General features: G+C 36.6%; 1 long non-coding RNA gene across 5 annotated transcripts in view; it reads right to left on the bottom strand.

The window, feature by feature from the left end:
- The window catches only part of LOC102547227 (uncharacterized), a 38,453-nt gene extending 21,533 nt beyond the window's left edge, over positions 1-16,920 (bottom strand). The window contains exons 1-2 of one of the 5 annotated variants that reach the window (XR_015675868.1): positions 16,721-16,920; positions 3,720-3,799 (exon numbers count right to left, since the gene is read on the bottom strand). This is a non-coding gene — a long non-coding RNA (uncharacterized LOC102547227). Of the gene's footprint in view, positions 1-3,719; positions 5,974-6,113; positions 6,508-16,720 lie in introns of those variants that run through there. The other 4 variants (XR_015675857.1, XR_015675873.1, XR_015675879.1 and 1 more) reach the window with 4 other exon arrangements.
- Between the last annotated feature and the right edge of the window lie 426 nt (positions 16,921-17,346).

Raw genomic sequence — 17,346 nt, 5'->3', positions numbered from 1 at the left:
AATAGGACAAAGTGAAAATGAACAGATCAGGAAAAGATCTTTACCAATCCTACATCTGTGAGAGGACTAATATCCGATATATACAAGGAACTGAAGAAATTAGACTCCAGAGAATCAAATAACCCTATTAAAAATGGGGTACAGAGCTAAACAAAGAATTCTCAGCTGAAGAATATTGAATGGCTGAGAAGAACTTAAAGAAATGTTCAACATCCTTAGTCATTTTACATCATTTGGTGACCCAAGTTGGGTGTCAGTTATAAACGTTAATTTTAATTAAAATGTATGTAGTAAATTAGTACAGCAACTGGGTTTTTTTTTTTTTTTGGTTTGTTTTTGGTGGTTTTTTGTTTGTTATTTTTGTTTGTTTTTCTTTGTTTATTTTGTTTTCCCTTAGCTCATTCCCCAATAAAGACACAGAGAGATCAAGATGTATTTTAAAGCTTTGTTGCAACCCCTGGGCAGTCATTTGATCTATTTTAATTCCCTAAATGAATATGACATATGATAATCACCCAACCAAAATCCCCCCAAATACTTGATTTTTGGTCCTTCTATGCTCCAGCTGAACTCTGTTGAACTCCTTCTTCTTCATTCCTTCTAGTGGCTCAATCTGAACCTCTTCTCCCTCTCCCTCTCTCCCCCTCTCTCCCTCCCCCTCACCCCCCCTTTTTCTTCCTCTTTCTCTTTGTCCTTTCCCTGGTTGGCAATAGTCCCATCCTATTATCTCTTCTACCTGACCATTGGGTAATCAGCTTTTATTGACAAGGCAGAGAATAAATGGTAAGAATTTTTATACAAACGAGACAGGATATTTTTTATTTAAGCATTATAATTCCATGTCTTGACTAAACCAAATATGAAGAAGAGAATTTGGCATTTGAATAACACAAGCATAACCTTTCCATGGTCACAAAAATATTATGCCTACAGGCCTGGAACAAAATCATTAGTGCTTTTAATGTCTGTCCATCTTTGAGGCTTGGGGGCTTGGACCCTTCAGCCTTCATAACCATGCAATTTCTCTCTTATATTAAATTTATTTCTGTGAAAAAGATATTTGTATATCCTCTTGGTTCCTTTATCTGGAAAAATGTGTTGGCTCTGAGGTTTTAGGCAATAGTTCTCTCTTTGTTCTAAATATGTTGAAAGTTAATTGTTAATGTGACAGTTTTAATAATTGAAGCCCTTTGTTGGGTGATTTAGTCATGGTGATTCTGATGATGAATATTACTGGCATTATTATAAAAAAAGACTTAAGAGAGTACATTTGTCTTTCCCACCAAGTAGGGATGTAGCAGAAAATGCCACCTTTGGAGCAGAGAGTAAGGCCATGACAGAATTGAATTTCTTGGTGCCTTGATTTTGTATTTTTTAGGCTACAAGATGTGAGAAATGTTACTAGTGTTTATAAATTGCCCAAGAAGCTCAAGAAGAAGTAAGACCAAAGTATGTCTTCAGTCCTTTTTAGAAGGGGGAAAATGCTCATAGGAGGAAATACAGAGACAAAGTGTGGAACAGGAACTAAAGACAAGGCCGTCCAGAGATGGTCCCACCTGGGGATCCATCCCACATACAGACACCAAACCCAGACAATATTGCTGATGCCAAGAAGTGCATGCTGACAGGAGTCTGATATAGTCGTATCCTGAGAAGCTCTGCCAGAACCTGACAAATACAGAGGCAGATCCTTGCAGCCAACCATTGGACTGAGAACAGGGTCCCCAATGGAGAAGTTAGAGAAAGGACTGAGGCAGCTGAGGGGTTTTCAATCCAATAGGAAGAACAACAATATCAACCAACCAGACATTCCAGAGCTCCCAGAGTTCCCACGGGCTAAACCACCATCCCAAGATTACACAAGAAAAGGCCTATGGCTCCAGCCACATGTGAAGCAGAGGATGGTCTTGTTGGCATCAATGGGAGGAGAGGTTCTTGGTCCTATAAAGGCTCTATGTCCCAATGTAGGGATGTAGGGAAGGCAGGGTAGGGAGGCAGGAGGGAGTGGGTGTGTGAATAGGGGAGTACCCTTATAGAAGCAGGGGGGAGGGGGGATGGGACAGGCAGTTTATGGACTGGAAACCAGGAAAAGGGATAGCACTTAAAATGTAAATTAAAGAATACCTAATAAAAAAGAAAACAAAAGAAATAAATTGCCCACTATGAAGTATTTTTATTACAGTGACCTGTAATGGGCTAAGACAGCACTTGGACCCTGTTAATCTTAAAAGTACTAGCCACTCTTATTCTATTAGTAAAGAACTAATGACAATCTATCCAATAATCAGAAAATAGAAGTAAGCAAAATGTAACAAATCAGTATCTCCAATTGTCAGGCTAAGGAAGTTCTTGTTGTCTTGACTGAGATCATTGATCCTGTCTACCAAGAGGAAACTAAATTCTATTCCATAACAATAGAGGTAAGAAAGAATGGGCTTGGAAGTTTCCTAAAAATTTTTATTTTATTTTATTTTAGTATTTTACATTATTTATGTTGCTATGCCCTATGATAAAAGTAAGAAAATTAAAATTGTGACCTAGAAAAGTTTAGAAATGATCCAGTTTCTTTGTCAAGAAAGGTTTTTTATCACTTCATCAAGTTTAAAATAAAATATGTCTTACTGCAGTGTGATGAAGACAAAGGAAATACAGACAAGGTAATTGAATAAAGTAAGTTATACACAGTCTTCAGCCACATGACCAGTTACTGGAATGTTAACTCTAATTATCACAAGACTCATTATCTCCTTTCCTATAAATATCTATATATCACCTACGTACCATCTATATATGTGTCATCTATCATCTATCTATATCTATCACCTATCATTTATGACCATCTACTATATTGATCTCATCATTATATCTCATATATTTATCATTTATTGTCATCTATAAGTCATCTATATAGATCATCTATCTAATCTGACATTTTTCTGTATATCTATATCTGTCTTTAATCAGTCTATATCTACCTATCTATTTACCATCTATCTTTTTATCATCATCCATTTATGATTTATGATCTAACTATATCTACCTATCATCTATCGTCTATCTACCTCTATCTTCTATCCTCCTCTATCTACCTGTCTGACTGTCTGTATATATATATATATATATATATATATATATATATATATATATATATATATCCACTTTTCTATCTATTTATGTACCTATCTATCATCTATCTATTTATCTATCTATCTAAAATAAACTGTTTATTCAATACACTGTTAAGCTATTCTTTAGTAGTTAGCCACTTGGTTCTAATAGTCTACAGAAATTAACTGTACTAATTTGCCTTAATTGATTAGTATTATAAAATACGTGAGGCTTGAAAACTTGCAAAGAAGAGAGGATTACTGAGCTTATAGTTCTTGAAGCTGAAAGTCCAAATATCCTCATGCCAGAACCTGTAAAGACCTTGTATCACAGCATGATAAATTGCAGTGGGAATAGAAACATGTCTGAGAAGAAAGCACATAATGCCTAAGTCTGAAGACTGAGGCAAAGGCCCAACTCTGCCACTCATTTAGCAATTCATTCATAAGAATTAGCTCAAGTCCCTGTAAGAATGATCTTGATTTCCTCTGCTAACAGCACCCACAATGACTTCTCTTAGGCTCAACTACTTCTTATATCACAGCTTTGAAGACCATTCCTCCAGCATGAAAAAATTGAGGAGCAAAACATACCCAAAGAATAACACTCACTTTGCAATGATAATCTTTTCATGAAAATTGCTTCTCTCAGATTACATTTGTGAGCAAATTGCATTTCCACGGGTACATTTCTAGAAGAGAAATTCATAAATCAAATGAGATGAATATTTTATAGCACTTGAGGTATACTGCCAACTTGCTCTCCAGAAATTGTGTCCTCATTTAGAATTCCTTTGGAATTACTATCTTTTTCAAATATTTTACAACATGAGTCATATTTGATATAAATTTTAAAACAGGATTTTCTAGAATTACTAGTAACAAAGGATTAATATTATTGTTTCATTTCTTTGATTACTAAAGAGATTGTGCAAATGAGTATTTCCTCTTGTTTTCCTTTTATGAATTATAAATTTATGAACTTTATAACTTGAATTGATTCTTAGTGTTTTCCCAACACATGTAACATCACATAAATTTATTAAACCTAAGTTTATTTTATCTACACAAATGATTTTTTCAAAGATTTATTTTTATTTTATATATATGATTGTTTCATCTGCATATACATAATTATCACTTGTGTCTCTGGTGCCACAGAGAACAGAGGAGATGCCTTGGATCCCCTGGAACTGTTAAAAAGACAGCTATAAGCTACTATGTGGATCCACAAAAGATTCTTTATGTTTTATTTATATTTCAACTTTATCAGCACGGTTCGAACTGCAGTAGCTTAGCTGGAGAGATGATACAGTGCTGACAAGCACTTGATGTGCCTGCAGTTTCCTGCATCTAAATTGTGTGGCTCCAAATAGTTATAACTCCAGATCAAGAGTGCACACCACCATTCTCTTGTTTCTGCAGGCATCTTCACACATGTGTGTGCATATCCACAGGCACAATTCCATGTATACATAAACAAATAGTAAAATTTTAAAGGGATTCAAAGTGTAATCATTTATTTATCAAACATATCAATCTATTAATTCACGTCCTATGTTATTCCTTCAAACATGTCTACACTTACAAGCTACACTTAATCTAAAAATCAGGTCTTTTCACCCTCTTCTCTCTTCAGAACTTTAACATTTACTGTTTGTTTTCTTCTTGTTTTAACATGTATTTTTAATGGCTTTGTTTAGGTGTTTGCTATGATTTTAATGTTCAGCGTGGGTAGAAAATACATTTCATCTCATTTCTAAAGTCCATTCACTGAGCATAAATTTACTCAGTGATTGTTCCATAGTTCATGCAAAGCTTGACATGACTACTAGAGGTAGATGTGGGAACAAGTATTTAAATCAATTGGCAAGTGCACTTGACTGAATATTAGAGTGGATATTGTGGACAGAATTTTGAATGCCTCCCACAGGCTATATTCTCAACACTTCTTTATATTTAGGAAGGCTATGTAATCTACAAACAACCCTCAGGGAAGCAGGCAGGTGGGCGGGCAGCTATTTTCAGTAACTTTTTGTTTTCTGATTTACTTCCTTGTGAACTTGTGTTGACACTATGTACTGAGCCACCTTATTAAGCCCTCCCCACTCTGAAGAGCCGGGGCCCTCTGAAATTGCACACTAAAATAAATCTCTTCTCTCTTACTTGGCTTCTGTCAGCCACCTTTTCTTAGGAATGAGAAAATAATACATTAAGAGAAGGAGATGAGAAGAATGTGTAGAGAAGTAGCCCAAGTGCTAGAAAACCTGCCTGCTCTTTAATATGCTGTGATGTCAATTCATTCCTTATAGAAGACAAGTATTACAGAAAAGGATATGTACAATAATGTTAAAACTGAAAACTGGGGGAAAAAAGTCATTGTTTTGGACCGAGTGGATTTGCATAGGCTACTGTTAATATTAAAATTTATCTCATCATAAAATTACCTAATGTTCTAAGATTAAAAAATGTGTTTCCAAATTATTAATCATGTTCCTACAAATTTACATTATAGTTTCCCTTTAACATGCTGAAACATTTTCATATGTAATTCACATAGACAAAAAAGTCAGAAATGAGTATTTTAAGAACTTAGTCACTGTTTCCAAGCAGAGTTTGTTTCTCTTCTTAAATGGGAATGCTGGGCAGATTTGGCCTTTGTAATATTTTCACTCACTCATGTCCAAACTTGGGTACGTGTGCTCAGCAAAACTGAATAAAAGCAAGTATCCCAGACATAAAGTCATTGAACAAACTTTTTGTTCAACTTCTCCAAGCTATATCTTCTCCAGGCTTAATGGTCTTTAATAAACTCTTTGTAGAGCTTCTAACATAAAACAAAAAGTCAAGTCATACCAGAATATATCTATGAGTAATAATGTAGTTTTCTTTTCTTAAAATTTCTATTTTGTTTCTTATTCCTCTTTGTTTTTAGTGGAAAATAATTTTATACAATATATTCTATTCATGGTTTCCTCTTCCTCATCTCCTCCCAATTCTTCTTACCTCCTTACCCTTCAAACTCCATGCCTTCTTTCTCACTCTTTTAAGAAGACAGAGGGAAATCTTTAAAAAGAGAGCAAAACAAAATGGACAAGTATACATACAAAAAACCCAAATGTCAAGTACAAAAATTGAATGCATACACACATGCACAAGACGCACATAATACACACACACACACACACACACACACACACACACACACATAAAAATACAAAATCTGAAACTATAAAATACAAACAAAAAACTGTAAGCTTTAAAAAATATGCCCAAACAAAGCAACATGAGACAAAATTCTCCAAAATACCATTGAGTTTGCTCTATGCTGGCCATCCATTGATTGGCATAGGGTATTGTCATAAGTTTGGTTTTTATAGTGTGAATCCTTTAGAAAAACTAATTTTTCTATTCTAAGAAGTTGTTAATTAATAACTTTTTCAGTAGGTCTGGGAAGTTGTGTTCATTTCCCCGTTTTAGCATAGGACACACCTCTGGTTTAACCTTTGCAGGGCCTGTGCATACTGCCACAGTTTCTGTTCGTAAATATGTTAATCCTGTTGCATCTGGAAGACACTGTTTCCATGATGTCATCAATACCTTCTGGCTATTACAGTTCTGCCTCCTCTTATGCATAGTTCCAGAGACCTGAGGGCAGAGTTTGATTATGACATCGCATTTAGCACTGTGTGGCCCAAGGTCTCTTTCTGGATGATAGCACAGCACCATTTGGAGTAATTTTATTGATACACATTGATGTTTTCCATTTGGGCCAGTCATTGGTTGTCACTCTCTGCTCTATCTTTCTCCCTGTCCTTCCTGTAGGCAGGGCATATTTTAGGTAGAAAATCTTCTGAGTGGGTTGCTATTCTTTTCCCCTCCACTGGGAGTCCTGCCTCGCTTCAGGAAGTGGCCACTTCAGAATCCATATGCCTCACTGCTAGGAGTCTCAGCTAGAGTCCACCCCCAATCTTGTTTTAGAGATGCTCTGCTTCTGTTCTGCCAACCAGTTTCTGTTCTCTCTCCTGCTCTCCCTGTACCTCACCCACTTCTAGCCACTCCCTCACCATTCTCTCTCTCACCCAGTTTCCTCCCTGCCATTCCAATATTTATTCTATTTCTCCTTCTCAGAAAGATTCAACCATCCTTGTAATGTAATCATCCTGTATTTTATGGCTAATATACCCATATAAGTGAGTACATACCTTACTCAGGCTATGTTCTACTTCCATCCATTCACCCACAAAATCCATGATGCTCTTGTTTTAAACAGCCGAATAGTATTATCTTGTGTAAATCAACCACATTTTCTTTATGCATTCTTCAGTTAAGGGAAATCTAGGTTGTATCCAGTCTCTGGCTATTGCAAATAAGGCTGCCAAGACCAAAGTTGAGCAAGTGTCCTAGTTGGTTGGTGAAGCATCTTTTGGGTATATGCCTAGGAGTGGTACAGTTGGTCCTTGAGTTAGAACCATTCCCAATTTTCTGAGCAACTGTCTGGGTTATTTTCTCACATATCAGGTGTCTATAGGTGTGTGCGTGTGGATGTATTTCTGGTTCTTCAACTCAGTTCCATCCATTGATCAATATGTCTGCTTCTATGCCAATATCATGCTATTTCTATTACAATATCTCTGTTACAACTTGAGGTTAGGGTTGACATTTTAAAAATTATTCAGTATTATTTTAGCTGTCCTGTTTTTGCTCTCTCTCTCTCTCTCTCTCTCTCTCTCTCTCTCTCTCTCTCTGTCTCTTTCTGTCTCTGTCTTTCTTTGTGTGTGTGTGTGTGTGTGTGTGTGTGTGTGTGTGTGTGTGTGTGTACGTTGTATGTCTGTGTTTTCTTACAAAGCTGAGAATTGTTTTTTCCAAGATCTCTAAAGAATTGTATTGGAATTCTGATGGGTATAGTATGCAATCTGTAGATTGCTTTTGGAAGAATAATATTGTCATTATATTAATCCTACCAATTCATGAGCATGGGGAGTCATTCCATCTTCTGATTTCTTCCACTTCTTTCTTCAATGTCTTAAAAATTTATCATATAAAACTTTCACTTGCTTGGCTAGAACTTCCAAACTTATTCTATATTTTTTGAGTGTACTGTGTCGTTTTCCTGATTTCTCTTTCAGTCCACTTGACATTTATGTATAAGAAGGCTACTGATTTTGTGAGTAAATTTTGTCTACTGCTAGTTCGCTGAAAGTGTTTATCATTTGTAGGAGTTCCCTGGTAGGATTTCCAGTCATTTATGTGTGAAACCATATCATCTGCCTCTACATAAAGACATTTTGGCTTTTTCCTTTCTTATTTGTATCTACCTCCCTGATCACCTTCAGGTGTTTTATTTCTAGCTGAGGTTTTAAGTATTATATTGACTTATATAGTACATAGAGAGAGAGAGTAGGCATCCTTTTCTTTTTCCTGATTTTAGTTAAACTGCTTTATGTTTCTCTGCATTTAGGTTGATGTTGACTATGGGCTTGTTATAAATTGACTTTTATTAACATGGGGGTATGTTACTTGAACTCTCAGTCACTCTAAGTCTACTATCCTGAAGGGATATTGGCTTTTGTCTAAAGCCTTTTCTCCTTCTAGTGAAATGATTGTATAATTTGTCTTTCAGTCTTTATATGGTGGCAATAGGTTAAATAGCTTATCTGACCCAGATTTAACTTTAGTACATCATATATACATATATATGATATGTTAAATTATATATATAATTATTTATTTTAGATTTTTCAATGTGGTGGAATACAGATTTTTAAACTATACCCCCTTGATTTCCTTGATATCTGTTGTTCTGTTTCTCTTTTGATTTATAGTTTTATTAATTTGGATCTTATTTCTCCATCTTTTAGTTAATTGGGCTAAAGATTTTTCTATCTTATTCATTTTCTCAACGAATCAATTGTTAGTTTCATTGATTTTGTATTGATATTTTGGCCTTTACTTTATTGATTTCATCTCCCAGCTTGGTTATTTCTTGCTATATATTTACTTATGTTGTTAGTTCTTTTCCTCTAAAGTCTTCAGCAGTGGCCTTAAGTTCTTAGTATGAGATCTCTCCAACATTTTTCTGTATTTACTAAGTGGTATGAACTTGTCTCTTAGCAACTCCTAATTTGTTTCCCAGACGTTTGGGTACACTGTGTTTTATTTTCACGCAATTCTAAAAAGTTTTAAATTTATTTATTAATTTATGTCTTTACTTATTTTTCATTTTGTAGTGAGTTTTCCAGTTTTTAAGAATTTGCAAGCATTCTGCTGTTATTCAGATTTAATATAAGGTGATCAGTAAAGAGACAATATTTAAATTTTCTTATATCTTTTGAGACTTGCTTTGCAATCAAGTATGTAGTCAATTTTGAGAAAGTTCTATGAACTACTGAGAAGATGATATATTCCTTTGTGCTTGGGTGAAATGCTCTGTAAATATCTGCTAGGACCATTTAATTAGTGACATTATTTAACTCCAACATTCTTCTGTTTAGTTTTTAACTGAAAGATCTGTTGATTGTCAAGAATTGGCTATTGGAATCACTCACAATAACTGTGTGGACAAACATGTAATTCCAGCTGTAGTAGTGCTTCCTTTATGAACTTGGGTGTCCACGTGTTTTGTCTATAAATGTTTATTTAGATTGACAGTATATTCTTGGTGGGTTTATTTTCTTTGGTGAGTATCTAGTATCTTTCTCTATCTCTTTTGATTAATTTCTGTTTATAGTGTCTTTCTTCATACATTAAAATGGCATACCATCTTGCCTCTTGGGTTCTTTTACTTGGAGTTTCTTCTTCCTTCCTTTTACCCTATGGCAACATCTATTCTTTATAATAAGGTGTGCTTCCTGGATGCAGCAAAAGAATGGGCCAAGTTTTCTAATTTGGAATTTGATACTGTTAATATTTGGTGGTGTCAGTAGCAGTATGTATTTATTCCTGCTATTTTGTTGTTGTTTTGTGGATTGCCCTACATTTTCATTAGATGGTTTGGGTTTATTTATTCTTTTGCTTTCTGCAGTGTGGTTAATCTGTTCAAACTACATTTTCCTTCTGTTCTTTTCTGTAGAACTGGATTGGTAGATATATTCTGCTCGAATTTGGCTTTATCATGGAATGATTTACTTTCTGTCTATTGTGATTGATAGTTTTGCTGGGTATAGTGATCAGACATGGATTTTGTGGTTTCTTATAATTTGTAGAACCTTCTGGTTTTTAGAGTCTTTATTCAGATGTCAGTTGTTATTGTAATTATTATTTGCTATTTTCCCTTATAGCTTTTAATATTCTTTCCTTGTTCTGAGTGCTTTGATTATCATTTGTTGTAGAGAATTTGTTTTCTGGCCTAGTCTATTTGGATGTCTCTATGCTTCCTGAGTCTTGTGGGTTAGGCAAATTTATTCTATGATTTTTATCAAAAACATTTTCTGTACTCTGACCTGAGTTTCTTATTCCTCTCTTTTCATTGTAGAATCGATCTTTTCATAATGTTCTAGATATCCTCAATCTTTTGTGCTTCAAATTTTTAAAATGAACATTTTCTTTGACTGAGATATTCCTTTCTACTAACTTGTCTTCAACTCCTGAAATTCTCTCTTTCATGTCTTATACTCTGTTGATGAGGCTTGTCTCTGAGATATTTGTTTGACTTCCTAAATATTTCTTTTCCAGTTTTATTTCAGTTTGTGGTTTCTTTGGTAACTCTATTTATTTGACAAATTCTACTGTCATGTTTTAAGTTACTTTTATTATTTCATCCCTCTCTTTAGTTGTGTTTTCATGGACTTCATTAATGAATTTATTAATATCTTCTTTGAAGTCCTTTCCTTGGGATTCAGCTGTATTACATTTTTAAGCACTTACTCTAGTAAGATTACTAAATATGGGTAGAACCATACTGTCTTGGCTGGTAATGTTTGTGTTTTGTGCTGGAGTCTAGGCCTCTGGGATTGGGATGACTGAGTGTTAAAGTGTTGATATCTGATCTTCTATTTATTGGGTGGGTCTTTTGTTTCCTTGTTTCTGTTGCTTTCTCTTAAGAAAGTGTAATGCCTGTGGGTTGCCTGGTAGGGATTACTTCTGTAGGCCAGTGAGTAGCAGAGAGAAATAGAAGTGGGCTAGTAGAACAGGTTGAGCAGAGCTTCAGCTAAGACATAAGGGGATGCTGTTCACTCCTAGATACTGGATCTCCAGAGATCCGAATGTGTGTTGGAAAGAGTGGATTCTGCAGGTAATACTTGAAACGGCAAAGAATTATCATGAGAGACAGAGAAGAAAGTACCAGGAGATACCCTTGGTCTGAAGCCAGAGTTAGAATCTCCAGTGAATGTGGTTGAAATGGGAGGAGGTTGTTATTAGGCTAAGCATGAGAATGGAGAGATCATAAAGAAAGATAGAAAAGATAGTGTGATTCACCTACCTGAATCCCTGATGAATTCCAACACTAAACATCTCAGGTAGAAAGTGTAGAAGTGAGGGGTGAGGAAAGGATGGGGGTAAACTGGAAGGGTGGGGGTGGGGCTAAGAGAGTACAGTGGGATAAGGAAAGCTGAGTCCACACAGGTTTGATTGAGTCACTAGGGAATAGAGTAGGGATACAGGAGAAGACCCTGCAAGCAATAGGGTACAGAGCTAGGAAGAGCACCAGAGAGATTGTATTGGTGGACAGGAAGTAGAGAACAAATTGCCTAGGTGAATCAGGTCCAGAGTGAGCATGGAGGATTCTTGGTAGCATGTGTTGCTGGAAATAGGCAGCTGACCCAAAGGATCAGGGACATCTTCTTTGAATCTCCAAATGTAATGCTTGACATCATTAATCTGTCCAATTCTACTTTTTACTTACTTCTTTTCTGCAAATCAACAAGCATATACTATCTATCAGCAAAAAGCAAAACCAGAAGCAAATCTTATAAACAAAATCCCAAACTTTGTCTCAAGCTAGTTTCTTCTTGAAGCTCCATGCAGTTTTTTCTCTTTTCAGTCTAGGACCCAACTTTCCATGACTATTACTTCCCCAATTCATTTCAATTGTCTAGCTTAGTGATAGACTTGACTTTGTTTTAAAAGTCTTTCATTTTCTTTCCTATCAGCAACACCAACATCCCTTCCCCCTGAAGAGTTCTCTTCCTATTTCTTTTGTGTTTTTACCTACTTCCCTTCTTTCCTTCCTCCCTCCCTCCCTCGCTCACTCCCTCCCTTCCTTCCTTCCTTCTTCCTTCCTTCCTTTATTTATTTTTCTTACCATGCAGGTGCTATGGTATACTTGTTGTTACAGAAGACTATTATTATTGGGAATCAATTCTTTCTTCTTACCATGTGAGTCCTGGAGCTCAAACTCAGGTCATAAGGCTTGATAGTAAAGTAAGTGCCTTTTCTTTCTGCACCATCTTGTTATCCTGCCCCCCACCACCACCACAGAAACACACACACACACACACACACACACACACACACACTTTTTTCCATTAGACTCCTCCCTTTTCCTCTTTAGCTGTAATTTAAATGAATAATAGCAGGACTCAACAAAAACAAAACAACTTACTTGTTTAATGGAGATTCTTTCCTACTGGGTGGACAAATATATGAATTCTCTCCAGAAGACCTCTGGCACATAAACTTTCAGCCTTTATTTTCCTACTGAGCTAGGTACAGGCTGCTGGTGCTCTGAGAAGTAATTACACAATTGCACTTGCCATTTTAATTGTGTGGTACAATTTAGTATTATGTAAAGTAAGAAATATAGGGGTAAAAAAATAGTTGTTTCTATAGACATTTAGATGAATGCTTTGAAAAGCTCCACAGTAACTAGTAATGTGTTGAAAATTGCAGTCAAATTAGCTGAAAAACAAGAGCACAAAAACCATAATGCTTGAAATCTGGCTTCATTTAACACTGAAATCGTGTTACCAAGGACTGCTCAGGGAAGCAGTATGTAGAATTTGTGAGTGACACACCATGTCTGAAAAGGCAAAGCTGAGTTTCACCTAATGATGCATTCAGACAGGCAAGCAAAGGCTTGACCTCACATTAAAGGAAAACTTAAAAGGCATACACATATATGTTTTGAGGTGTCTAAGTGTCACTTTAATGATTTAATGATCTTCGGCCTTTCACCAACTCTAATTAACCAACTGCTTATGCTAATTGTCATGCCTATGAAGCTGCTTTCCTTAGGACTCGTGATTACACCACGAGGCCACTTCTGTTCCTGTTCTTTTTCTTTAAACTATTTAACTTTCAAGCCTTTCAGTCTTTCCAGCATTAAAGAATAAGCCTCACACCTGCATGTTCTTTGCAACAAGGGCCCCACTTCATTCTGTCAGGACATCCATCCACCTCCCTCTGCCTACCTTCAGCACAGGCTAAACATAGTAGCTATTTTTAGAAAGTTGAGATGTAATATCTACTGAAAATGTCAGTCCCGCATTGTAACCTATGAAGTAGAAGTCCAGCTTTTATGAATATCAGTTATGTATAAATCCCTGTACTGTGAAATCACGTTTCATAAGCGTAGGAAAGATGATGCTCAGTTAGGGAGTAACCATTTTAATTGGCAAACCATCATTTTAATTGGCAAACTGGAGCATAATTTTAAAAATAAAATATGGATTTCCAAGATCATCCAGATATGGAGAGATGCCGCTATAGCTTTTAGTTCAATCTAGTGTCTGATCCCTCTGGGGTTTTGATGAACCATACAGAGCACACAGAAATATTTTTTCATTTTATAAACTCTGGCACTAATTGTCTTAATAATTACTGACTTACTCATGATGTGGCAGATAATGTGAGACTAAATGAGGCTTGGACCTGGCACTGTTCATCTCCAGCCACCTTTGAAATGTCCCCAAGCATCTTTACGATGGGCAAGGATTATTTTCAAGAACTGTATAGTAGAAACGGTCAAGCTCTATGAAAAAAGTCATGCTTGTCTGTTCTCAGGTTGTTTATCGTCAGAGTTACACATGATAGCTTTGTTTATGTGTGGTTGCTTGGGCTAGATGAGTTTTATGCATCTGAGTTCCACAATATTCATACAGAGGTCAAGGGACAACCTTAAGTGTCGGTCCTCCCCCTTCACCATTTTTGAAAGAGGGTGTCATTTTGTACCTGCTACACCAGGTTAAGCCTGTGAGATTCTGAGGAATCTCCCATTACTGTGTTCCAATCATGCAGAAACTATAGATGGGTGCTACCAACTCTGCTATCTTTCTGTAGGTTCTGGAAATTGGAACTCAGGGCTCAGGATCTACCTGACCAATTCTCTACCCATTGAGCAGTCTTGCTCTAGTTTCTATTGAAAAGGATTTGACTGACTGGGATTCACTAGTCATTTATTCCTTGGCCTTCTCTTTTTGATATTTGTTTTTGCTGGTGGTGGTATTTGATTTTTCAAGCCAGGGTTTCTCAGTGAAACCAAACCTGTCTTTCTTAGAGTGCTCTGTAGACCATGCTGGCCTCAAACTTGCCTGCCTTCACCTCCTCAAGTGCTGGGCTTAAAGGCTGGGCTTTGCTCTCTTTTAAGACCTCAAATAGTTAGAAATTACAAAGGCAGACTTTTATTAGCATACCTAAGAAAAGCATCAAAACATGAGTCAAATAAACTCCAAGGTTGTACCCTCAGTCCCATACATGCCTTTTTGCTTTGTTAATCTACTGGCAGCTACTGCTGGTCATTAACAAAACCTTGAGAAAAAGAAGGTTTTAACATATTTCTCACAGAACTTTCAAAATAACAGACTTCTCCAACAGGACTTAAAGGTGACAAGAGATGAGGTGAATGTACAAAGTAGGCGACAACACATTGGTGGGGTGGGGAGATAAAGAAAGCAATGGCAATGAGACACAGGGTGAAAGTTCTTTAAGGGATAGAGATTTATTTCTGTCATTGTTACATGGCACCATTCATACTGTGAGTTATTGAAACTTAAAAGCCGTTTTACATTTATTGATTGAGCTACCAGTTATTTATTTACTGTTCTACGATCCTTCATCTTGCAGCAATAAAACCCTCAGGCCAAAAGCAACGTTGAGGAAGAAAGGGCTTATATTTGTAGGCCATATCCCATCATTGAGGGAAGTAAGGATAAGAACTTAAAGCAAAAACCATAAAGGACAATAGCTTGTTGGCTTGTCCACTGGTTCATACTCAGCTAGTTTTCTTTTTTATTGGATATTTTTTAATTTACATTTCAAGTGTTATCCCTTTTCCTTGTTTCCAGTCCATAAATCCCCCTTATCACCTCCCCCCTCCCATTCTTCTATGAGGGTGTACTCCTACCCATCCACCCTCCCCTTCCTGCCTCCCTGCCCTGACATTCCCTTTTACTGGGGAGTAGAGCCTTAGCAGGACCAAGGGCTTCTCCTCCCATTGGTGCCCAACAAGGCCATCCTCTGCTAGGTATGCAGCTGGAGCCATGAGGCAGTCCATGCTTACTCTTAGGATGGTGGTTTAGTCCCTGGGAGTTCTGGTTGGTTGGTATTGTTCTTATGGGGCTACAAACCCCTTCAGCTCTTTCAATCCTTTCTCTAACTCCTCCAATGGGGACACGGTTCTCAGATCAATGGTTGGCTGTGAGCATCTGCCTCTGTATTTGTCATGCTCTGGCTGAGCCTCTCAGGAGGGTAGTCTTTGTACTAATGTTATAGTCCACAGTGGGCTGCATTGTTCTACATCAATTACCAAGTAATAAAGACAATCCTTCATAAACCTTTCCACAGGTCAGTTTGTACTAGTCTTTCCTCTGAAATGATTCTATGTGTGTCAAGTTTACAATTACATTAAGATATTTGCATGCTAGAAATTGAGCCCCCAGGCTCACACATGCTTGACAAATATTCTAACACAAGCCTGCATCTGAGCACACAATTTTTTTTTTTTTTTTGGTTCTTTTTTTCGGAGCTGGGGACCGAACCCAGGGCCTTGCGCTTCCTAGGTAAGCGCTCTACCACTGTGCTAAATCCCCAGCCCCCTGAGCACACAATTTTAAAGTAGAATGTTCAGCACTAATTTTGGGTGTAGTTTGCTTCTCCGACAAGTTATTAAAACCTATAAAATTTTATTTACAGTGAGGATATTTCAGTAAAAATGTCCATGCAATGAAGTTTACTTACTCTACATTTCCATACATTAGATTGTTCCAAATTGTGCATCAGCTGCCTTTTTCAAATCTATTTTTCTTAAGCTTTCCTCTTTGGAATATAAGCGCAGCTGAACCTCATTCACTTAAACTAGAGAGCATGCTAAAGTTCTCAAATGTTATCTTAGTGCTTCTCGTGTGTAAGGTTCTGATTGTCTTTTTCTTGACTTAGACACAATACTGAATAGGTGAAAGTTTTCCATACTTGCAATTTCCAAACTATGTGCTTGCATTGTAAATATATATGATGTATAGATATTTACTTATGGAGTACTTTTAAACAATAAAGAAACAAAAATAAAATACAACTAACAGTGGACCTTCCAAGACCAGTGTTAAGTAGCTCATAAATTATAAACTCTATCCAAAGGCAGTGCTATGTAAGTATAATTTGTAGGCCCTGGATACCCCCATGTTGACTGCTCAAAAGCTCTATACTTGTATATTCAAGAATCTAGAGGCATTGGTCACCTTGAAAATGTAATATTGTAAAGACACTGCCATTAGTGATTTTATGGACTTCTGCAAACCCTTCTTAAATTTGAAGTGATGAATAAGTTCAGGTAATAATTTTCTTGTCTTTCAAATTTTGTGACTAAAATATTGAGTTGTGTTTTATGGCCTTGATTATATTCTGTAGAATCAGCTGTCTGCTTCAGGCAAAGAAGAACCTAAGAAACAGGAATGAAACTATGAAATCAGAGGTTTAAAATGCGGAATCAGGAGTTCAGGAAGCACAAGAAATTTCAGAGAAATATAAGAGAATACCATGTGCTATGCAATTTCTGAGCAGTCTTTTCACCCTCCCTGTTCTGTACAGCCCGTGTGTGTGTGTGTGTGTGTGTGTGTGTGTGTGTGTGTGTGTGCGCGCGCGCGCACGTGTGCGCATGTGTGTGTCCAGAATAATATAATATTCAAGCATAGGCCAAGATTATTGCTGAAGATCTTATTTCCTTAGTGAATTTCAGCAGAGTTTTTGCACAGCTTTTGAACAAATTTAGTTCTGAGGAATTCTAAAGAAATGCCACTAATTTCTCCCAATTTCTGTGAGTAAAACAGAGAGAGGAAACCTTAACTGGTGGTAAATGGTAAATTCC

Source organism: Rattus norvegicus, chromosome 2, assembly GCF_021556685.1.
Source record: "Rattus norvegicus strain SHRSP/BbbUtx chromosome 2, alternate assembly SHRSP_T2T, whole genome shotgun sequence".
Lineage (NCBI taxonomy): Eukaryota > Metazoa > Chordata > Mammalia > Rodentia > Muridae > Rattus > Rattus norvegicus.
The sequence above is the reverse complement of the archived record's forward strand: the minus strand, read 5'-3'. Positions and strand labels throughout refer to the sequence as shown.